Here is a 26456-nt window from a genome sequence, read left to right as displayed (position 1 = left end):
ACAGCTTTTGCTACATTTGTGGTTAGATAACCTTTAGATTTCAGAAACTAGTTTTACTCTTCTCATCAAAAAATGTTATGAGCTTTATTTTCGCAGCAAAGTTGGTGACCAAGACAAACATTGGGCCCCTAGCATTTGTTGTGCTAGTTGTGTGAGACTCCTTACAAGCTGGTCAAAGGATTCTCAACACATGAACTTTGCTGTTTCAATGATTTGGCAGGAACCAGAAGATCATGCCACCAATTGTTACTTCTGTCTGACTAATATTGCAGGCATTAGCTCAAAATCAAGCACACTATTTCATACCCTAATTTACCACCTGATATGAGGCCTGTGGTTCACAGTGAAGAATTGCCTATGGCTGAAAATATCACACTTAGTGATGATCAACAACACAAAGATTTGGCAGAGGATAATGATGATGTAAGGACTGATCCAAACTATGAAGCTTTGTGTTTGTCTAGCAAACCACATTTACCTCAAGGGTACCTCTCAATGACCTTGTACAAGATCTGAATTTATATAAAAGGGAGACAGAACTTTTAGACTCACAATTAAAAGATTGGAACCTCCTCTGCCACAAAACAAAAGTATATGTTTTTAGAAATAGGCATAATGACGTAAAGAATTTCTTTGTATTTGAAGATAAACTTATTTTATGTAATAATGTTTAGTCTGTAATTGAATCATTTGGTCATGAGTACAAAACAGAGGAGTGGTGTTTGTTTATTGATTCATCTAAAGCTAACCAAAAGCCATGCTTCTGCACATTGGCAATGAGTTTCCATCCATACCACTAGCTTACGCGACGGATCTGAAAGAAACTTATGTGAACGTGAAACTTCTGCTAAATAAAATAAAGTATGAAGAATTTTAATGAAATATTTGTTATTACTTGAAAGTAATTGCTCTGTTGCTAAGTCTTGAAGTCGTTTTCACCAAATACTGTTGTTTTCTTTGTAAGTGGAACAGCAGAGACAAAAAAACACATTACATACAGAAAAAGTGGCCAAACTGAACAGCATTAACTTCAGGAAAGAATAATGTTGTTAATGCATTACTTTTTATCTAAAAAGAAAGCAGAACTTTTAGGCTTACAATTAAAAGATTGGAACCTCTTACACCACAAAACAAAAGTATGTGTTTTTAAAAATAGGCATAATCATTTCAAGAATTTCTTTGTATTTGAAGATAGACTTATTGATTCAAAAACAGTTTATTTACCTCCAGACCATGCAAAGCTGGGGCTTATGAAAACTTTGTGAAAGCAATGGATCAAAGTGGGCTTGGATTCGCTTACTTAAAAAATTATTTTCCAAAGATCAGTGAAGCAAAACTCAAAGAAGGAATCTTTGTAGGACCTCAAATTAGAGATTTAGAGATGACAAGTTCAATAGTATATTAAATGAGGTGGAAAAAGCTGCATGGAAGTCTTTTAAAAGCAACTGCCAGAACTTCTTAGGTAACTGTAAATCTGAAAACTACAAAGAATTAGTATATGATCTTCTAAAATTATAGGATGCAACATGTAAATGAAGATTCACTTCTTGGACTCACATTTGAATTGAATAGTCAGCGATGAAAATGGTGAACAGTTTCATCAGGATATTTCGGATATAGAAAAGCGGTACCTGGGATCTGAGTATACTAGCTAACTATTGTTAGACCCTAAAGAGAAATGTTCATGAAGCAAAATATCATACAATATCGAAAATTACTAATTTTTAGGTAGGATTATATTATACTAAGAATGCATTTTAAATATGTAATGTAAAATTAAAATAGTTGTCTAACAATTCTTACGTGATAAGACTAATTTTGAAACCATATTTGAATTCAGCATTAAAAATACTATTAGATTCACCATTTTCACTTATGGGGCAAAAAATAAATCAAATTTTCCGTGTCAGTGGTGCCAACCACTGTCTTGATTGTCAGACAGTTTCAATTGATTTTATTAAATAGCTTTTCTGCTGTCATCAATTAATTGTCTTCTTAATTAAAACAAGTGTTTGTGTTTGTGTGTGTGTTTTACCCTCTGGGACTATCATTAGATAGTATTTCTGAGGATGAGATGAAATGACAATTTTGTAGCACGTGAAAATGCCATACCTGACCAGGATTCAAATCCTGGACCTCTGGATGAAAGACCAAGACACTATTATTCACACTACAGAGGTTCAAATGGCTGTTTCCAATAAATATCTGTAGAAAGTGAACAGACGTGATTTCTCTTTGGATGCCATAAACAATTCATATTAGTAAAAACTGATAAATTTTAAGTGTTTTATAATTCCCAAACAAATAAACACTTGTAAAATGTGCAAGCAACAATCAAGAGACAAAGAGAGTGAGTATAAAAAACAAGACTTTAAATAACAATTTAAAAACTATTTTAACTTATAATTTCCACTTTTTAGTATAACTCTTCAGTTTGACCTTAAATTTATTGCATAGAATGTGTGAATGAGTGTATGTACAAACTCACACTCATTCATTTTCAATTTTATATTTTTTCAAAAGCATGTAATCTGTTTTTTACATCCTCAAGCTCAATAACACCATTAATTATTGTTGTATAAGCTCTTACAGCTTACTGTTGTTGTTATGCTAACAGTTACATTTAGTGATTTTTATCTATTGAACTAAATATTTGATAACCATGATCATTATATTAAAACAGTATTAATGTGATACACACAAACCTTTCTCTCCAATAAATTGAGAAGAGAAACACTAAAGAACCATTTGCAAAAAATAAAACTCTGTTTACAAGAAAAGTGCTAATTTAAAAAAAAATTATTTAACCTGTTATGTTGTTTTTCAAAGTCCAGGTAAGACACAATTTTGATTTTTAAACAATCATCATCAGCTGATAAAGAAAAAAGTAAAAAAAAATTCAATTACATAAAAAAAAATTATCAGTAAGTATAAAACAATCTGATGCTTATAAAATGCTGCAAAACTTTTGTAGATTGCTTACTGGAATGAATATTGATATTACTGTCAGTAAGAATAGTTCTGGTAGGGTTGATGATTGGTCTGTTGTTGATAATTGTTCCAGTGATCGATTAATTAATTTAGAGTTGGTTAGGGAGTTGCAAGACACTTATAGATGCAATGTCCCTGTTCATCAGGAGCACTTTGTGCACAGGAAGGTGGACTGGCCTAAATTTGATAATATTCTCTTTGCTAGACTCCGTTTCTTAGACTGAAATCTGGATGATAATCAGTTGGAAGACTTGGCAAAAAGATTTTTTCTGGCTTTCATTGATGCCGCTGAAAATTCAATACCCTATAGTTGTCAAGATAATTGCCCATTGATGGACTAGACAGTTGTATTTTTTGAAATAGTCTGTCCATCTCAGGAGAGATGCTCAGCAGAAGAGTGTTCCTGAATGATAAGCAGTTTTGGTAGATGACTATCGAAGGTGGCAGTGTGAATATTTTCATTTAGTCAGGACATCAAAAAAAGATTCTTGGTGTTCTTTTGTTAGAAAGAAAAGAAATAAGGATATTTGGGGTGTTATGTATAGAGTCCTAGGGAATAAGCTAAAATTATTATTTTTTTGTCAGTTCTCTTGACCCAGCAGGGTGTTGTTTGTAATAAAGCTGAGATTTAAAATATTCTATTGAATGATTTGGTGTCAGATAATGTTGTGGCTAATGAAACCTCGAATCACCTGTGAGTCCAAGAGGAAGTTGCTGCTTTTTGCTCTAATGATTTATCTGTGGAAATTACAGAAGCAGATGTATGACAGGTAATTTGCAGTTCTGGTAGGAATAAAGCTCCGGGTTTCAATGAAATCACAATGGAACTCCTTGTCCCTTCAGTAGGAATTTGCATTGGTACTTGATTAGAATTTTTAATAGGATGCTGTTTGCTAGTGATTTCCCTCTTTGCTGGAAAAAAGGTGTTCTAAAATTGCTGTTTAAAGGTGCGGCACAAACACCCGCTGTGAGCTCCTCTTATAGGCCTTTAACACACCTGCCAGTTATTGGAAAGGTTTTTGAGAAGGTATTGTATTACTGATAGACTGAATTCTACTAAGTGTTGATGGATGATCAGTATGGTTTTCGCTCAGGCAGGGACACAGAAGATACTATTAGCAAGGTTATGAACAGTGCTTCTTCTAGTAAGTCTGAGAGTGTCTTAGGTATCTTTTTGGACATATCAGGCTCAATGCCAAAGCCTTGTTTAGCTAAAACATTCGCTGTTAGGATGAGATGGATGTGTTAAGGACTCTGTGATGTAGCATGATTGAGCAGAAGTGTGGGAGGGTGTAGGCACTGACCTCACTCTCAAAAGCAAACCAGACCTCAAAAAAAGAATATGTTTTCATTATTAAATTTGAGAATCTGTTTCTTGATTTTTAAGTAAATCAAAAGAACTTTGAGTAAATAGAATTGTAGGCCAAAGCTGTTGTTGTTGCAATCAACACTTGTTTTGTTGGTATCAGTATAGTATTTTTGGTGTTTAAAGATTCAATAAAGTAATGATCTGAGTGCATAGTCTAATTGACATTAGATATAGGAAGAATTTTTATGTGAGGCAATTGCGCTTATGCGAATTGGTTAATTTGATAGTTGAGGGTTGTAAGTTATGTTATGTGGTCATGGTTGCAAGAGGCCATATGAAGGCGATAGTAGGTTGTGTAAATACACTGACAGAGATGTCTGCTGAAACATTTGCTTTGGGTGGATCCTGACAGGGGCCAAATGGATGACTGTGTTGTGTTATTAAGTTTAGAGGGTCTAAAAGACGACCTCCAGTAAAGGCCATCAGGGTTACTAATGGAGGGGCTGTTGTGGCATCTGGGATTGTCATAAGGTGGCTGTGTCCCCTGTCAGAAGTCAGGATGCCGCAAACATATCTCTGTATTTACATAACTTATTAAAAATCATAACAATAGTAATAAATTAAAAAAATTAACATAAAAATAATACTGTATTACAATGAACAATACAGATCAAAATTGAAGAGTTAGCTATAAATCATTTTTGTGTGGGGAAGTGGCCACACTTCCCCACACAAAAATTAAGGCAAAAATTGGTTAGGGTAGCCAGATAATATGAATGTTCTACATCATAAAGATATGATTACATTAAGATCTATGTTAGATAAAAGTACAATGTTTTTATTATAGAAAACCTTCATAATAAAAAGTTTTACAGTAAATTTAAAACTAAGATTTTTAATGTTCATACCCTGTTGGTGTTCAATAATCAATTTTCTGTATTTGTTATTAAAAAAGTAATGTTCAAATAATCTGATTCTGTTTATTGTAAAAACTTTTTAAAACTCTGAATTCAAATGAATTCATAAAATGACTGCATTCTAAATGATGATGAGCCACATCCAATTTCTGTATTCTTCAGTACTTAAAATAAACCAAATGTTACCTTATCTATCTTTCTTTTAGTTTCCCTACATATGTTAAATTGCAATTATTGTTGTTGAAACTAATTAATACATGCTCACAGTTTCAATAGGTTAGTTACATCTTTAACATTTTTGAGGACAAACAGCAGTTCTAATACATAGACAGCTTGCTTAAATTATGTTTATTTAATTCATTTTTTATCTGAATCTTCAAGACTATTATTCCAAAGCATGATTTTTTGTTTTGGTTTTACAGTTAAAATGAGAAGTGTCAAAACAGTATACACATCATCCATATTTCAACCAAACCAAAGTAATTACAAAGAACATACATCTTGGTGATCTCAGAAAAGTTAAAAATTTTGTTAAAAAATAATTAATATCTATTCTCCTATCTGTTTTTTATCAATGTGTTTATTTTATAGACTGTTTCTTTTATAAGACTTGAATAAATATTTTTAAAATTACTTTCTTTTGGGACTATCTAAAAGAGACCAAATATTTTATTTGCATTAATTTATAGAATAATGTATGATGCATGATTTCAATTGAGAATATTCTCTTTATTTAACCATTATCCTCTAAACCCTTTTAGTACTTTAAGTATAAAAATTAAAAATAGCTCTTTAAGTAAGATACAAAGATATTAAACAATGATGACTCATTATTTAGAATTATAATAAAATCTAAGAATATATTTCCTCACAGTTTAAAAGATAAATCTTTATTAATTAATGAAAAATTGTATTCTGATCTCAGGAAAATGAAGATTTTCAAAACAATTACTTTCAGATTACAAAATAAAAAAATAATCCTCTTCACCACTGCTTTTACAGTTCACTTTGAAGGAAAATGGGCATGTGACATTAAAATCAATTCTGTACTAAACTAATTTATAAATTATCTCTTCAAAACAAAATCAAAACCAGTCTTTAGAGAAAAAAATCAATAAATCAGCAATAGTTTATTTTCTTTCAACATGTATTGTTTTACATTCAAAAAATTATTCAACAATTTTTCAAAGGTAGTTGCATAGCATGAACATTTGGTCATAGATTTATGAACACTTATAAGCCAGAAAATGTTTAATTTAAATAATATAAGATTTCTCCTTAATTCATGAAGAGAAAAAAACAGATTTAAATTTGATCTTACACATTATACTTATAATTTGTACTAATTTTTGGATTTAAATTTTGCTCCTAATAGTTTTAGTTTTAATGAGGTAACTGAAAATTAACTTAATGAAATTCTAATTAAAACAAACTAATTGTTTGAAATGTTAAAAAATACTTTATTTTATAAATTCAATATACTTGATATTTTATACAGATACGTTTCAAATTTTGATTAAAATTTGGAAAACATTTTGAAGATATTTAAAGCTGTAACAGTTAAAATATAACTTGGCCAGTTTTCAGACAGTATACAAAAACATAAAACGCTGGACATTTACACTGAACATTAAACATTGTCCATATGTTGCAATCAACAATCTAGTTTTTTTTGTTTGGGGGCGAAAAATGCCTGAAGTTTTATTAATAAAAGGGTAAAATAACTCTAAAATAATAAAACTTATAAAAACTTAATAAAACTTATTCTCTTGGTGAGAATACACTGAAACATTTGCCGGAAAACAGTAGGTGGTATTGATTGTTTATCGTATGTTGCAAGGTCAAATGTAAAATTTACAAGGTTTATTCTCCACGGAGGATTATAAGCATGGACATGATGGAAAGAACGAAGGAGTGTCAACATTTATATGCTGCAGCAGACGTCGAGTATGGACACCCACAGGTGCAGTGCAGCGTGGACGGTCCTCATACTTCCTTAAATAAGGATTTCTAAGAACTGGGTCAAAAGCCGGGTGATTTGGCTGTCCTTTGAGACGGGCAAAATAAGATAACAAAAGCTGATCTCGTCTATCCCAAAGTGATGGTTCGCCACAGTCTACAAGTAAGCTTGCGATAGGGCACCTGTGGCAAGCCGAAGAAAAACATGATGTACACCGTCCAGCATTTTAAGCACGGTTTGATGAGCTGAAGAGTAGGCGACACAACCATAATCTAAACGGGAACGAACAAGGGAATAGTAAAAACGTAACATACATGACCGATCGTCTCCCCAATTGGTGTTACTAAGGACCCGCATCATATCTAAAAGTTTGCAACATTTTGTCCTTAATTCCTTTATATGTTTGACCCAAGTAAGACAGCTATCAAAAAGCAAACCTAGAAACTTGACGTAAGGAGAGATAGCAATAAGTTCTCTGTTCAGAAAAACATGCGGAATAGAAGGGTTTCGTAGCCAAGAAAAGACTACACATTTCGTTTTGTCAGATGAAAATGTGAAACCAGTAGTTCTGGACCAAGGCTCAAGGCAAAATATAGTGTTCTGTAGTAGTCGCTCTGCAGTGGACGTTGAACGGCTCACAATGTAAATAAAAAAATCGTCAACAAACAGAGAACATGAGACAGGAGCCTGTACGCAATTGGTGATACTGTTTATGGCTACAGAAAATAAGGCGGCACTTGAGAATACACTACCTTGAGGTACTCCATTCTCCAAGACGACGCTATCTGAAAGTGAATCGTCTACACGAATACGAAACGTTCCGTGATTTAAGAATCCCTGAATTCTTGCAATAAGCAAGCATATTGCCCTTGATTCCCCATCTCTTGAAGGTGTTAAGAATACCACGTCGCTAGGCTGTGTCAGACGCCTTCTTTATATCGAAGAAAATAGCAACGAAGTGTTGGCGGTTTAGGAAGGCGTTTTGTATGACTGTTTTCATTGATACTAAATAATCAATGGAAAATCGTCCTTGTCGGAAACCACACTAGTAGTATAGAGATGTATGTTCTAGGACAACCTTGATCTTTGACCACGGGGTCAAGGCCGAGGTCGGGTTAAGATCAAAGTTCAAGGTCAAGGACTGAGGCCAATGTCAAAGTTCAAGGTCATAGTCAAAGTTCAAGCTCATAGGTCAAGGTCAATGCCAAAGTTAAAAGGTCAAGGCCAAAGTTCGAGGTCTCGGCCGAGGTCGAGGTTCGAGGTCGAAGTTTGTTCGGTTGTGGTGGGGGAGCGCTGGATTGGTATATATAGGGCGCGTTTTCCTATCCGCAGCATACTTCAACGAAGTGAACCATTGGCACTACTGCTACTACTATTACCTTGTAGTCCGCTAGGTATCCAGAGTGTGGATACCTACGAGTGTGGCGTTAACGAAGCACCCATAGCTTTTAATTAGAGTGCGGATACCTAGCGGTGTTAACAAAGCGATCGCTTAGCTTTTTAGGTGAGGTATTGATGTAGTGCACATCATAAAATCTAAAATGGACTATGTGTTTTTCAGATGGCCGTAATCTCAATAAAAAAAGGCGAGCGATTGATAACGATAAATTTTGATGATGATGATAACAAATCTCCTCAATTCCGCTTAGTTAAAAGCCTGCTCACGGATGATTCCATCCAAATTAGAATTTCCACGTCTGCAGATGTGAATGTGAGCATAAAGAAACCTCAAATCTCCACGTCCTTTGATACTAATATGAGAGTGGAGAAAGTACAGACGCAGGGTGCAGCCGGAAACCCCGCTCCGAACATCGATCGAGCGGTGGCTAGGGTTGCACCTCACCCCCATGTTGAGCTCTACCAGCTCGTCTGAAGGAGCTGCATTACCCCATTCACACCCATCCACACTCACACCCGCACCCCTCCTAAACCTCCATCAACCAATCGCTAATGCGGATGGCGAAAACTGCATAATAATATGCAAATGCCCTACCCGCCCAAATCTCGCGCGGACTTTCTTCATGATGCCTGGATCATGCATTCAGAAGAATTTGTGCAACAACGAGTATATCACCTTGCAGAATCTCATCGGACGCGCAAGCTCTTGAAACTCGAACAGAAATCTTCGAATAGAGGATGAGTGCTTCCACACGGTTTTTATGATTGATGTATACAGTCACCGCTTGTGCTCCATTCGTGTGAAAATGACGGATGTGGTGAACCGATAATAATAGAGCGCGTTATAGGGTTGCAGCGCATGGAATTGATGCTGAAGAGTCTCTTGCTCCCTATCTGCATGCGGGGGACTATGAGCAGATCATAGAGGTGATGATGAATGCTCCATTCCTCGCGACCAATTTCGATGGGCTGCAAGGTGGTATTATTTGCATCCCCGCCGGAAAGGAGGATAAAGAAAGCGATTGGGATGATTGATAGTGAAGCTGTTGCAAAGACATGAAAAAAAGCCTAATAAAAAAGCCTGCACGCTTTTTGAAAGCCTGCACGCTTTTTTAGGTTTTTTAAGGGTTTTTCAGGCTTTTAGAAAGCCTGCACGCTAGCCTACACGCTGACCTCTATGTTATCACTTCATCTTCATATCATTATCAATCGGCTTAATACGATTCGGAGAGGAAATCTATTACCGATTCAGAAGTGAAACATTATTAGGATTTTTTTAAAGGTAATTTTATACCTAATATATAATAATTTCATTTTTGATTTCAGATGGAATTCAACACAAAAAAAGCGAGACTGTCATATGTCGATACTGTAAACCAGTTCGCGGAAATAGAGTACGCATTCGCCTGTAACCTATTAACATTTTATTATAAAATGAATATGACTGTAGATATTCCAACTTTCTGAAATGCTCAAAAAGTTAAACTGCGGGACCTTTTATTAGGCGCTTTCAATCGTTTAGGTCCAATTAAATTCAATTTGCTATTAAAGTGCATATATTACAGAGATATTCCAGTATAGAGATATTACATTTAAGACGAGGAATTTAACATTTTTCAGTGAAGACTCCGTAGATCTATGTATTAATTACCTGCTACGTGAAGAGGAAACATTTGTTGGTAAAGGTAGTGGATGGACTCTATACAGCATAGACGGTTTGCTTGTGAGAAGAAACCGCTATGTTCCGTTAAGATCTTCATCATTCATCCCCCTACCTGGCTATATTTCCATTAAAAAGGCGATAATAAATCCTAAAAATGAAGATGATTTCTGCTTCAAATGGGCTATTCTGTGAAAATATGTTGATAAACGGCATAGGGAGCGAGTTAATGTGCGCTATTCCAAACTTATTATTAAGTTCGACTTCAGCATGGTAGATTTCCCCACCACCATACATCAGATAAAAAGATTCACTAGAGGGAATAATATAGCAATCAATCTGTACGAGCTTACTAGCAAAGGAGGAATAGAACCTTTATTAGTTTGCGATAACGAGAAAAAGGAACATTTTGACCTTCTTCTCCTTCACTCTGAAGGAAAATTCCATTATTGCTATATAGAAAATTTTGAGAGATTGATTAGTTCTCAGCTCATAAAGCATACTAGAAAAATAAGCATCTGTAGAAGATGTTTCACATTCTGTAATGATCACTCAAAGTTGGATGCACATCTGGAGTTGTGTAGAAACAATAATCCCTGTAGGATAATTTTGCCTAATCTCACAAAAGATGGTCGAGCACCTATATTGAAATTTAAAAATCATCATCATAAATTGCACGCACCGATAGTAGCTTATGCTGACTTTGAATGTTTGCTATCCTCTATTGACACATCCCCCACACCCTCAACCTCTTCCACATTGGCTTCGGTAAAAAACATACCAATGAGTTATTGCCTATATTTTTTCACCTACAAGTAGTTAGAAGGGATATTCCATCTGAACCACTGCTGTATGGAGGTAAAGATGCTGCAAAGCATTTCATTAATACTCTCAAATCCATCCTCCAACCGCTAGACGAGCTGTTACGAGCTAATATAAAAATGACATTTACCGAAGGAGATAGAAAATCCTTTGAATCGGCATCATGTTGCGAGTTATGTTTAGCATCATTTTCAGATAGGCCTGTTAGAGACCATTGCCATTTAACTGGTAGGTATCGAGCTGCTCTCTGTCGAAAATGTAACTTAAGGCGACAGAATCAGAAATCGATCCCAATTTTCCTTCATAATGGTTCTAACTATGATTTCCATTTCATAGTGAAGGATTTAGGGTATGATGAAAATAGAATAAATGTAATAGCTAATACTACGGAAAAATATATCACATTCAGTAAATATGTTACGAAGAACTTATCTGTACGATTTTTGGACTCATTTCGATTTATGGCTGAAAGTTTGGATAACCTAGTAAAGAACCTCCCATCCGATTTATTAAACATGTTCGCAAATTCTTCAGGGATGATGATCTTCCCTTTGTGATGAAGAAGGGGATATATCCCTATGAATATACTACAGGATAGCATGTTCTCGATGAAACAGCTTTACCATCTAAAGAAAAGTTTTACAGCAAATTAACTGGAGAGCACATATCTAACGATGAGTATGAGAGAGCGAGAAAGATGTGGGAGCACTTTTATATCAAGAATTTAGGCGAATACAGCGATCTCTATCTCAGATATGATGTGCTTCTGTTAGCTGATGTGTTTGAAAGTTTTAGAAGTCTATGTATAAGGGAGTATGGATTAGATTGCACCCACTACTATACAGCTCCAGGATTCGCATTCGATGCCATGTTATTGAAGACTGAAGTTGAGCTTGATCTTATTATTGACTATAAAATGTACATGTTTCTAGAGAGGGGTATACGAGGTCGAATAACAACTTGTGTGAAAAAACATGCCATAGCAAATAATCCATATGTAGAGAGTTACGATTCAAACTCGATTATTAATTATCTGATGTATATTGATGCGAATAACCTCTACAGCTGGGCTATGAGTAGAAACCTACCGTATAAATACTTCGTATGGATGCCTGAAAAGAAGTTGGCTACAGCGATCGATTTCATTCTGAACGTGGTAGACGATTCTGATATAGGATACATATTAGAAGTAGATGTAGCGTATCCGGATCAGCTTCACAAACAACATAATGATCTGCCATTTTTTGCTGAAAATGGAAAACCGCCAGGCTCCAATCAGCTTAAACTTCTGACTACTTTGTTGCCGAAGAAGAGATATGTATGTTATTACATCAACTTGAAACAGGCGGTCGAGCATGGTTTGATTATCACTAAGGTTCATAGAGTGCTCCAATTCTCTCAGAAGCTCTGGATGAAGTCATAGATTCAGTTAAATACTGTTAACAGACAGGCTGCGAAAAACAATTTTGAGAAGGATTTCTTCAAGTTGATGAATAATGCTGTCTTTGGAAAATGCATGGAGAACGTACGTAAACGCATTAATTTAGAATTGGTTTCGTCAGAAAAGAGATTGATGAAACTTATCGCGAAACCCAAATTTCAAGATAGGCTAATTTATACGAAAAATCTGTGCGCGGTTAGGATGCAGAAGACAAATGTAAAGTTAGATAAGCCTATATATGTAGGACTAACAGTTCTAGAGTTAAGTAAAACTTTAATGTATAATTTTCACTATGATATAATGAGGTGCAATTATAATAATAATATAGATTTGCTATATATGGATACTGATAGTTTTTTCTATGATATTAGAACGCCTGATTTTTATAAAGATATGGTAGACGACCCCCAACTTAAATGTTGGTTTGATACTTCTGATTATCCAACCAATCACCCTTGCTTTTCACTAGTTAACAAAAAGGTGCTTGGCAAATATAAAGACGAGTGTAATGGCGTTCCAATAAAAGAGTTTATAAGGTTACGGGCGAAAATGTACTCATTTAAAACTGGTGATGATGCAGTGAAGAAGAAAGCGAAAGGCGTTAAAAAGAATCTTGTGAAGAAAAATATTACTTTCGATGATTGCAAGCGTTGTTTTGAAGAGCCCAATCTACTACTGTATAAGGATATGGTGTTGTTTCGTTCAAATAAGCATATTGTTGATACAATCATCACCAATAAACTAGCGCTATGCAACTATGATGATAAGAGAGTAGCTGTTGATCAGAAGAATACAATGGCATATGGAAATTGCGATATGCCGCTGGAGCTTAAAAGGCTGTATGAGAACATGTAATCATAATAAATTGTCTAGTGGGTAGGGTATAGACTGGAAAATTATGATGATGTGATTGACTGAATATTATTTTCTCCAAAGCGCGGAAGTGTGTACATATCTTGTTGTTGGATAGGAATTCTTATTTCGTCACTCTTTTTTAATGTAGTTGCCGCATAAGGATAGTTAGTGGGTACTAAACTCTTTACCTGCGATAAAAAATATTCCATCGATGTCATAATAGATGCATGATTGTTAAATGTTTATGTAGGGAATGACGTCCAACATCAGCAACTATTTTCCATCCTATATTCTACCATACTATTGTATTATTATGATTATGTACAACATACAAACTACGCACTTACATCACAACATCTACCACATACATTCTCATTTAATAAAAACATATTACATGCACACTTACATAACCTCAGACACCTTAAACCACTACGTATTAATGCGGTTCCCAAGGCCGTCACCAATTGGTGCAAAATGGTGAGGGAGGTGTCTGTCTAATGTAAGATTATAAATTCATCATTTAATATATTTTCTTTTTGTTACAGATTGCGGATGTTTCTTACAACTATTTCTAATGAGTGAAAGTTTCCTAGAATTGACTCTAACGGTTCAAAGTTTTGATGAAGTTGCTATTGAAGGGATTCTCGACAGAAAGACTCATCTCGATGTCACGTATTAACTAATAAAGGGGGAAGGTGTGGGATATGAAAATAGCGAGTGTGTAAGCAGGGGACTGTTGAACTGTGAAAAACTAATTGATGAGTTTGAGTGTAACTATAGAAGATGGTTAGGATTCGAGTGTGGAGAAAGTGTAAATTCTGATGTGCAACTTATTCCTGAGCCTACCCCTCCCTTAACTGATATTACGGATGAATCTATTTCGGCGTCTATTACTCCCAGCGCTGATTCAGATAAATCAGATGGTGTGATTTATATAAAAAACCATAGGAATAATGATGGAAATATTAAATATCTCTGCAGCAGGAAGTATATGAATGTAGTCGAGAATGAATGGATTTCTGAAGATGAATGCAGAAATTTAAAAAACTTATTAGTAGACTATTGGAAGATAATTAGTTTAATGAATTAAGATGCTGTCCAGAACCGCAATATTGGGAAAATTAAATGGAATTACACATGCGATCGATAAAGCGCAGGATGCTTTAAATGAATTGAGGAGAGATATACGGTCTGAAATGCGAGCGACAACTATAGATCTAACCAGCGGTGGAAGTGATGAGGATAATTTATCTTCTTCACATATATACTTAATAGCGGAGAAGAATAAAGGGAGAAAACAGAACAAACAGATTTCAGCTTCTAAAAAGCGAATGCTGACTACAGATCTAATTAGTGTTGGAAGTGATGATGATAATTTATCTTCGGATTTATACTTAAGAGTGATGAAGAATAAGAAAAGAAAACAACGTGAGATTCCAGCTAGCGAAGAAGATGTAGGGGTAAATGTTTTAAATGCATCATCCATTTGCGATATATCGAACACGGCTACTGCATCAGTTTCACGTTTCCATTATGAAGTTGATGGAAATAGAAGTAGCATTGATATTGAGAAAGATGCTTCTCCACCTCAGTATAGAGATATAGTTAATAATGGAAGGCATCCTCCACGTAATATAGAAACTACTGCGAAAAATAGTACAGTAACCGCAGTAAAACCTGTGATGAAACTACCCCCACCCGAATGGAGAAGAGGAGGAATATGGATAATCTTACGAATACTTCCACGAGCAGCAACACTGCTCCCGCTCGGCTGGAGGAGAGGAATAGTACCACAGTTACTACTTCTTGAGTTTCAATTCCCTCGAACACATCTAACATTAGTAGTATTCCTTTGGTAGGGATAATAACTTCATCACGTGCAACCATTAATCAGCAGATTGCATTACGTAATTTACTAGATGAGTTCCTTGATCAGACTAGTTAGTTAGGGTGAACTTAGATTTAATTTAAATTTAACTGATAATAATAGCCACTTAGTTCGATCTAATACAATGGTAAAATAGCGCGTTTTCTATAAAATTATAATGTATATATTATGAATCTACCTCTGCTGTAAATCGCGCTTTCTTGAATTATATTATTGTATCAACACTGTGAAAAAAGAAATGAGTGTAGCTCGCGAACTGCGGTTGGTAAAGAAGAAATAGACGCAGCTCGCGAACTAAATCTGGTAATTATTATCAGGGCTAATTGTTTTAGTGGATAATTTTATTGTTACACTTACCTTTAAACCGCTAATCTAATTTAATATTTTAGTAATATCATCGACATACCTTAATGGTGGAGCCCGAAAATGGGCTGAGGAACAAGAAGAGAGTTAGCTTTCATATCACTCTCTGCAGGAAAAGAAGAATGGTAATTAATGTACATAGTAATTTTGAATGATAGTTCGAATTTTTCTGAATCAAACCGTCGATCATCAATAAGGTTATTGTTAATATCTACATTATTTTACCGTTCTTGTTTTACTTGACTCTATTTAATCCTAGATTCTGCATTTGTAATTTGATTCAAGGATTGTCAAAATGAATATTTCCATTGAAATCTGAATTTTTCACGAATACAATACATCCTTTCTTCTCTATCATTTTTATTCTTCAATGAGTGATAAGGATGAGCTACTACTGGGTAGTCAGATGTGTCGAAGTAATCCATGATCATACTTTCTCTTCTTATATCTCTTTATGTAAAAGTCATGCGTTTTCCACTTCGTAGAAAAAACTGTCTGTATCCATGTACAGTAGAAAGATTTTCTATCCGTAGTTTTTTTATATCGGCAAGAAAGCAGGATTACGTACATAGATACGAACAGTTTCTTCTACGAAGTGGAAACGTATGACTTTTTACAAGATAATGCAAGAAAAGAAAGTATGATCGAGGATTACTTCGACACATCGAACTACCTAACAGCTCATCCTTACCACTCGCTGAAGAATAAAAATGTGATAGGGAAGAAAATCGCGAAATATTCAGATTTCAACGGAAGTATCCCATTTTTGACCATCCTTGAATCCAATTACAAATGCGGAATCTAGGGAGTCGGGGAAAACAAGAACGGTAAATAATGTAGATATTAACAATAGTTTGATTCTGAAAAATTCGAACTACCATTCAACATTACTATGTGCGTTATTACCATTTTTTCTTTTCCTGCAAAGCGTGATATGAAACACTAACTCTCTTCTTGTTCCTCCGCCGATTTTCGGCTCAACCATTAAGGTACACTGATGATATTACTAAAATATTAAATTAGACTTAGCGGTTTATAGGTAACTGCAACAATAAATTATCCGATAATATTATTAGATGTAGTTCATGAACTGTGATCATTTTCAACACATCATAGATTGCACATCGACCATTATGAGAGGATACTGTATTCAGACACTAAATTCGACAGATTATATGAAAATGCATATTTACTAGTTGTGCATATATTTATTTTTAAGATTCTTTCATATGATTAAATATAATAGTACTCTTAATTTGGTATATAGAAAATAATGCAGTTAAGTGAAAGGATTGTAGTAAAATAAAATAACATTTTAAAATAAAAAATTTAAGAGGATACTGTATTCAAGCACTAAATTCATCAGCTTATATTCCAGTGCACATTTACTAAATTAGTTTATAGAGATCTCAAAGTTTTTTAATTTTATTCAAATTATTTAATAGAGCACGGTGTTTCTTTTATTATTAATGCTATAATATACCATATTTTGAAATGATTCCGGAACCTTAAACTTTCTCCATACTTAAAATCTCAATTAAGAAAATCGGTTTGCGCCTCCACGTTGGTTCGTCTGGATAACCAGTTAGAAACGTGGAGATTTCTACTGGTGAACTAAATCGGAATCACCTCTCTGGATCACATCCAGAGTTGTAACTAGGGAATTTATTCCCACCCAAGGCTGACTTGCCTTTGAAAGTCAAATATGGAAGGTCTTTTAAGAAAAAATCCACCGTCTGGTAAATACCAGAGAAGGCTGCACTCGGATCCGGTGGGCAGCTGCTTAAAAGATAACAATGAATCGGAGCATTTGGAAACACCCAAAAACAACACAGCTTCAAAATTGAGGATAAGACACAAGCAAATAAACTACATTGCCACTCACAACATTAATTCTCTAACTCAACCCGGCAAACTAAAAACTCTAACAGACATAATGAACAAACAAAATATCCTAATCGCAGGACTTCAAGAAATGAGAAACACCGATCGAGAGCCGTTTGAATCTCAGGGTTACAGAATTTACAAAGGAATCCCCGGGAAACGTGTGATGAAGAATTGCCCACAGTTCGGAACAGGATTTGCAATCAATCTTAAAATAATTGACTCAGTCGTAGAATTTAAGTCTTACTCCCCCAAGATTTCAACCTTAACCCTAAAATCAGCCAATAAATTCTACACCATAATAAATGTCCATGCTCCCACCAATGACAAAAACAATCTTAAAAAAGATAGAGAAGAGATGGACAAATTCTGGGAACTTCTTGACCAAACTGCAAACAACATAAATAAGACCCACACCAAGATTTTAATAGGGGACTTTAATGCTCAACTTTGTAAAGAACGAAGATATCGTGATATTATCGGAAAATGGCCTGCCCAAAAGAAAACTAACAAGAACGGCCAAAGACTTGTCGAATTTTGCAGAAACCATAATATGATCTCAAAATCCACCTATTTTATGAGAAAACCAAACAAATTGAAGACTTGGAAACACCCAGATTGGAAAAAAGGGGAATGGCAACTCGAGCATGTTTGCATGGACCGGAATTATCACAAGGAGATTTATAATGTAAAAGTCTTGAGAGGAACAGATACTGGATCAGACCATTACTTAATTAAATTTAAAATAAAATTCACCCCGCATAAAAAGAAAAAATCCCAACCTAAAAACAAAAGAGCTTATGATCCACATAAATTAATAAACAATGCCATCTTTGAAGAAACAACAAAAAAATCAAATTAACTAATAATTTAAAAGAACTGACATCCCAACTGAAAGAAATAGCTGAAGAACTAGCCCCTATAAACCCAAGAAAAAAACACCAATGGTGGAATGAAGAATGTGACAAAGCAGTCAAAGACCGACACCGGGCTTGGATCAACCACCAAACCCAGAAAACTGAAGAATCTAACCATGAATTCACCAAACAATGGAAAATAACTCAGAAAATTATAAGAGGAACCAAACGACAAGCCCAAAAAAACTTGATTCAGCAAATAGAAGAAAGTTCCAAGAAAACTAACTTCCGAGACTATTATAAAATTTTTGGTCAGGCTCTTCAAAGATATGAACCACCCACCCTTATGCTGAGAGGAAAAAAAGGAAATATGGCCCACACCAATAAAGAAAATGCTGAAATTTTGGCAGAAACCTTCAATAGACTCCTCAACTGTGACGACCCCCCAGAGCTTTTTGAGATTGACACTGAAACTCCAGTTAAAACTTCACCAGTAAATATCAACCCGCCAACAATTCAAGAAGTTCTCGCAGCCTTAAATGAAATAAAAAACTACAAAGCAAGCGGAGAAGACCAGCTTTTCGCAGAACTCTGGAAACACTCATCAGTTTATTCAGTCAAAACTTCCCTACATCTATGCCTCGTGAAAATATGGAACGAAGAAAAACTTCCAGAACACTGGACCACAGCCCTCATTCATCCATTACATAAAAAAGGGGATAAAACTAATCCGGAAAACTACAGAGGCATATCTCTCCTGGATTGCACATACAAAATCCTGTCGAGAATCATATACAACCGATGCAAAGACCAACTTGAACTGGAACTTGGGGAATACCAAGGGGGATTTAGGCCATGGAGAGGTTGCCCGGAGCAAATAATATCCCTAAAACTTATGATGGACTTATATAAAAGACGGAAAAAACAACTAATAATCACCTTCGTCGACTTTAAAAGGGCCTATGATTGTATACACCGACCATCCGTGCTGAATATTCTGAGAAACCTGGGCCTTCACCCTAAACTCGTAAACATGATAAAATTAACTTTAACCAATACCCAGTCCAGAGTGAAATTCAGAGCTGAACTCTCTCAACCCTTCTACATAAAAACTGGGCTGAGGCAAGGAGACGGCCTCTCACCACTCCTTTTTAACTGCGCCCTCGAATTTGTCATGAGAAAATGGTATGAAATAAATCCCAAAAATATAAAAATGGGTACTAAGAAAAACTCCATCACACTAAATTGCCTAGGATATGCAGATGACCTCGCTCTTTTAGCAAATAATATTCAACAAGCCAAAACACAAATCATGAGCCTTCAAAACCTAGCACAAAAGATAGGGCTTCATATCTCTTTCGAAAAAACTGAACTAATGGCCATAGATCCTCTGGTAATAGAGCACATTACGGTAAACAATCAGAAAATTAAAATAGTAAAACAATTTAAATATCTAGGGGAAATAATAACTTATAATTTAGATGAAAAAGTGACATGGCAAAACAGGACAAATAAAATGATTAAATCCCAAAAATTAACTTGGTCAACATATAACAAAAAATGCCTTTCTGCTAAAACAAAACTTAAACATTATAAAACTGTAGTACAGCCAGAAGTCACCTACGGAAGCGAGACCCTTTTCAAAATCACTCAGAAAAACCGAATTGAAAAAATTCTGAAAATAGAGAGGAGAATTGTCAGAACGTGTACCAATAAAAAACACCAAAAAGAAGGCCAATGGTGGATTGTGCCAAATGAGGTGGTGTATCGAGAAATAGAGCCTGTTACTGATACTATGCGGAAAAAAAGAATCTCTTTCTTTGGTCATCTCATAAGGACACCGGAAACAAGACTGTCAAGAAATATCATTGAAAAGCTCTGGTTCCAAAAGCTAGAAGTAGGATGGATCAAAGAAATTAGAGAAGATATGAAAGAATTGGGAATTTCCCTGACTGACCTACAGAATAAAACTGGAAAAATTACAAAGCTAAAAGATAAAAGCATTAGATTTAAACAAAAGACAGACAAACGACAAAATACAACGAAGAGGGTGTTTACGGATGAAGAAAAGAAAGCAAGATCTGAACGGATGAAGAAATACTGGGCAGCTCGGAAGAACAGCTCGGAAAAACACGCTTTTCTCAGAAAAGATCCAACTAAAATTGACTTAAGTGGTCCCATGATGGCCGTAAAAACATAATAATAATAATACCATATTTTTATTTTAAAGATTCTTTCTTATGATTAAATATAATAGTACTCTTCATTTGATATGTAGAAAATAATGTAGTTAAGTGAGAGGATTGTAGTAAAATAAAATAACATTTTAAAATAAAAAATTTAAGAGGATATTGTATTTAAGCACTAAATTCGTCAGCTTATATTCCAGTGTATATTTGCTAGATTAATAGAGCACGGTGTTGTGTTTTCTTTTATTATTAATGTTATAATATACCATATTTTTTAAGATTCTTTCATCTGATTAAATATAATAGTACTCTTAATATGGTATATAGAAAATAATGTAGTTAAGTGAAAGGATTTAGTAAAATAAAATATAATATTTTTAAAATAAAAAATTTATTTAAATATAAAAAATATATAAATAAATATAAAAAATAAAATAATAAATATCTTCACGCAGTCACCTCCGCTTATAACATTTCTTTAAAAATACTGTCAAAATCCTCCTGCATAGACTCAGAAAGCCTGAGGGAAGGAGGGGGTTATCATTCTCCTTCTGCGTAGGCTCAGAAAGCCTGTGGGAGGGAGGTGGTGCTACCTCAAAGCTAAAAATTGCTACTCAAGGTAGACCGCCGCAGTTGCCGCTCGTCTCGCTGAGTGGGGTCGACACTAACCCCCACCTGCGGTAACGCGACACATGCTGGCTCTGTTTAGCCGCCTGCATCCTGTGTCGCGTCTATCAACATTAAAATTGGTAGAGACCTCCCCTCAGCCGGCTCCGGGTTGAGCTCACCCACTCTTTCGGCTGATGGTCGGTTACAAGCATGCATGCAACTAGGGCATTTAGCCATCATCTTCTGCCGATTGCTAATCTTTCCCGTATATCGAGCGAGATCAGCAATCTTTCTCTCAATTTTTTCAAATTTCTCGCTCACTTCTTCATTTATGCAGCATGGTTGAATCCAATGCGGAGGCGTCTGCGTGTTAGAAGATTATTTCATGGGGTGGAGGAGGAAGCTGAGGATGCCACATTCAACAGCTGTGTTGTTTGTTCAGTTGTTGAAGTTGTAGGCGTCGCCGATGTAGTTGTCGATGTTGTTATCGGCGCCTGCGCTTCCTCCTGCGCAGTGGTCGCAGGACTTAATACGACTACTGGAGGCGTTGGCGGTGTGGTTGTTGGAGCAGCCTCCGGAATCGCATAAGCATTAAGGAGCGATGAGAACGATGTCGTTGATGATATATAGGACGCTCTGATCGCCCTTACCCCAGATGTTGATGGGGTTGACCACCGCGGTGACATCCTATTTGCCGTTCTTCCATATGGGTGAGATGGCCGGTTTGATGTTAATAACGTTGACAGCAGAGGCGCTACTCGTCGTCTCTTTTCTTCCTCCAGCCTCTGCCACAACTGACTTAAGGCCATCTCAGCCATTAGCAGCCTCTCCTCCATCGCTTGCAGGCTGTCATCGTTATTGTTGACGTTGTTGTTGCTGCTGTTTTGATTCTGCATTTTCTGAAAGAAACGAAAATAGATTAGTTATCGATAAAAGAAAAGGACATCTTTCCAATATAGTATTAATAGTCTACCTGTAAGATAATAGTTTGGAATAAGACGATGTTTATATCTAGCAAATAGCATATTTGATGATAGTTTAGTTTCTAAATGCAGTAGTACTGTTTAAAGAAAAATGTAGTAGTACTGTTAAGAGAAAAATGTAAATAAATAAATTAAGATTATGTTAAATCTATCTTTCTCTCTACTGATCCTGACTATTTTTCTATAAGTAGAATATAGTCGAATAGATCTATAGAAGATTTGTAAATAAATATTTCTTCTAACAGACCAATAATATATCTTCCTTTCTACTGATTTTTTATTTTTTACCATCGTACATATATCCTAACTATTTTTCTATAAGTAGAATATATAGAATAGATCTATAGACGATTAATATTTATTATTTACAAATCGTCTATAGATCTATTCTATATAATTCTACTTATAGAAATAAATATTTCTTCCATCAGACCTAAAATATATTAGTAAAACTAAAGTATTTTCTTTATGTATAAAATAAAATAAAAATTGAAGAGATACTTAGATTTTGAATTTATATATAAGGAGAATAGAAATAAAAATGGGTTATCTAAAATAAATTTAACTAATAATTAAAGTGAAAAAATATATAAAAATTTTAAAAACAGTTTTACTCACAACTTTGACGAAGTAGGTAGCTTGATGAAATAACAATATGCGGTTCTTCCGCTGTTGTAGAAAGTATTATAAATTTGATGAAGATTTTGCTCTTATTTATCTGAAAACAGTTATAGTTAACAGTTATAGTTAACAGTTATAGTTAACAGTTAAATTTTAAACAGTTAATTTAATACTTAAACCCAAATATGGTAGTTATAGACGAATGATAAATAAAACAATAGAGGTTAAAAGATCGTAGATTAACATGAATAATAATTATGTCAGATAAATACATTTGACGTATATACAGTTAAAATAAACATGTCCTTTAAATTAAGAACAATAAAGGTTTAGAGGTAATCAATTGACGTAAATATTATTTTAGTAGACTAAAAACAATAGAGGTTAAAAAGGCGTTAATTTGCGTATTTAGACAATTCCGATAAAACTGATTGGTTACATTATCATAGCAGTAACTTTTATTTGTCCGCTTAGTCAGATAAATAAAATAATAAAGGTTAAAATGTCATCAATTGACGTAAATTCAGTTAAAATAATCAAGTCCTATAAATTAAAAACAATAAAGGTCATAGCAGTGACTTTTATTTGTCCGTTTAATCAGATAAATAAAATAATTAAGGTTAAAAAGTGATCAATTGACGTAAATGCAGTTAAAATAATCAAGTCCTCTAAATTAAGAACAATAAAGGTTTAGAGGTCAAAGATTTTCCATATATGTTTTTATGTTGTTTAATATTGTATTAAATAGTATTTACTTATGATTCCATTTAAATTACGCACTTTAAATGTAAATTTATTTAAATGATTTTCCAGTATATGTTTTTATATTTTTTTAATATTGTATTAAATATTTACTTATTAATTAATCATTTGGATTTAAGATTCAAATAAAGAATTGTGTAGGATGTAAAATAATAAAGTTTTTATTTAACACTTAATATTACAGTTTCATTTCTGTTTATCACCTTTCAACTTTTACATATAGTAAGTCTATACATTATTTGAATTCTACCACTTTAAAGTCTTCCCGCCACCTATATCCTTTTCACATTTGTAGATTGTCACCCCCACCTTTATTATGTCTTCATCCACTCTTTCATAGTATCTTCTTGGTAGATAAACTTTATAGTCTTCAATCATTAACACTAGCTGCTTCCCACCAAGTGCTATTCCTCAACTGATACGCTACGAAAGTGATACGGCTTCCCAACTCGGCCTTGACCTTGAACTTTGACCTTGGCCTTGACCCCGGGGTCAAAGCTCAAGGTTGTCCCAGAACATACATCTCTCTACTACTCACACTGTTCCGAAGATAGAAAGCCATGTTTCTCCAAGTACCATGTAAGCCTGCGGTTTACCATTTTCTCAATTAATTTACACAACACGCTTGTTAAAGAAATAGGGCGGTATCTTGAGGGATCGGTTTTGTCTTTACCAGGCTTTAGTACTGGTATAATAAATGCTTCTGACCAGCCGGGCGGAAAGACTTGTTCGGAGAATAAACCATTGTAAATATTCAAATGATGTTGTAGTGCTGAGTTAGGAAGGTGGGAAAGCATACCAAGGCGAACGTTGTCTGGTCCAGGGGAAGTGTCACGTAAGTTCTTAAGTGCGTGTAACAATTCTTTAAATACGAATGGAGTGTTCAATACACCAACCGAATCACCGATGTTTAACGCCAATATTTCTATCTGCACTTTGTACCTCTGAAAATCGTTATTATATGATGAAGTGAGAGACACCGAGCGGAAAGATTTTGCTAAAGTCTTTGCTACAGCCGAAGATGATGAAAGGAGTTCTGCTTCATCAATCAGACCGAGAATTGATTGCCTTGGTGATCTGAAAATTGCATGGATTCTTTTCCACACAGTAGACGTGGGAGTAGCACATGAGATGGTGTTCACATATTTCGTCCATGAATTTCTCTTAGCGTTCAAGAAGACCCGACGGCATACCGCTCTAGCCCTGCGGTACAAATTTAGATGTTCAGTTGTAGGTCTATACTTAAATTTTCGTAGTGCTCGCCATCGATTCTTAATAGCACATTTGTAATCATCATTTCACCATGGAACGGAAGGACGTTTAGGATTACCCGATAGTTGTGGGATATATCGCTGGGAGTTTCAAGTATCATGGACGTAAAAGAGGAACATTACTCAAGGATGTTCGGACCATCGTCATACTGTGATTGGAAGGCTTTATGATGTCCATCCCAATCTGCCCTTTCTACAATCCATCTCCGTGGCCTTCTCTTAACCTCGTGGTTCACACCGAAACCAATAATAATTGGTTTGTGGTCACTGCCTTGAAAGTAATCACAAACAGACCAATCAAGATGAGGGAGTAAATTCGGCGAACATATGGAGAGATCAATGTTAGACATAGTACCAGATGATAAAGACATGAATGTGTGAAATCCATTATTCAGCAAACAAAGGTCTAAGTTTTGTCTCACACTGTGTACTATATTTCCTCGAGTGGAGCAGAAGGTCGAGCCCCAGGAAACATGGTGAGCATTGAAGTCTCCTACTATTAACGATGAAGATGGTATTTGTGTGAGGAGATTTGAGATATCAAGAGCACTAAACTCAGCGTTTGGTGAGAGATACAGATTGCAGATATATAAATTAAATGGGATAAAGATCTTTACTGCAATAGCAGGAACGAGAGTGGTCAGTTGAATCCTTGTAGCCGATACCTCATCCTTCATGAAAATAGCCACTCCACCACTCACTCTACCGTCTACTACACAGTCGTATCTCTGTCATGTTGTAGAAGATCAGGTTCCTGGAAACACATGATTATCGGATCATGTACGTGTACCAGTACTCCAGTATCTTCAATACGGGACCGAAGACCTCAAACATTCCACTGAATAATGTTCATAAGGGAAAAAATATAAACAAACAAAAATATAAAAATAAATATACTTAGGAAACTATATAAAATTTAGTTGTATGTGATTCGGTTTAATGCCTCGCTGTAATGAGGACCCAGCTGCCGCTGAGGAAAAGCCCAGTCTGATTTCAATGGACGAGCCGCAACTTCCCGACTTCGCCGGGGTCCAGCTTCCGGACCGAACAGCTCTTCTACGAGCTAACGCAAAAAAGGCCCTTTTCAGGGCTACCAAAAGGTTACAAGTTACAACGAGACGTCGAAGCCAATCGACAACAGCCCTTCTCAGGGCTACTACAAGGTTATAAAGCGCCACGTGCCGTCGAATCCATTCGGCAACAATATAAATTATTATGTACATAAATGTAATAAAATACCTTTATTTTTTAAATGTTTACAAATCTTTCCATAGTGTGCACTGTTCCATCAAGTGAATAATATTATAAAATTAGTGAAATGATTAAAACTGACTGAGATCTCGCTCTAAATTTGATTAATTTAGAGATCTGATTTGATTAATGTAATGTTTAACATTTAGAGGGATACTTTCAGTCAATTTTAATCATTTGACAAATTTTATAATATTCACTTGATGAACCATTGCGTGCTGTGAAAACCTGTATTTTTAAAATGAAAAAAGTAGTACATGTATGTTTATCTCTATCTATTTAATAGTTTATAAACAGTAAAATATATATATTAGAAAATAATTTACAAAAATTAGAAATAAATAAATAATAATAAAAAAATTAATATTTTTAAAAAGCTAACATTATCAATTATTAACATAAGCATACTTATAAAGAAACATGTA

At 34.9% G+C, this 26456-nt stretch overlaps 1 protein-coding gene across 1 annotated transcript in view; it reads right to left on the bottom strand.

Moving 5' to 3' along the window:
• LOC142334356 (pyridine nucleotide-disulfide oxidoreductase domain-containing protein 2-like) overlaps positions 1-26456 on the bottom strand; it is a 72761-nt gene that overhangs the window by 27555 nt on the left and 18750 nt on the right. The window lies entirely within an intron of this gene.

This window comes from Lycorma delicatula, chromosome 1 (assembly GCF_047948215.1).
Source record: "Lycorma delicatula isolate Av1 chromosome 1, ASM4794821v1, whole genome shotgun sequence".
In the NCBI taxonomy this organism is placed as follows: domain Eukaryota; kingdom Metazoa; phylum Arthropoda; class Insecta; order Hemiptera; family Fulgoridae; genus Lycorma; species Lycorma delicatula.
This window is presented reverse-complemented; position numbering and strand designations above follow the sequence as displayed.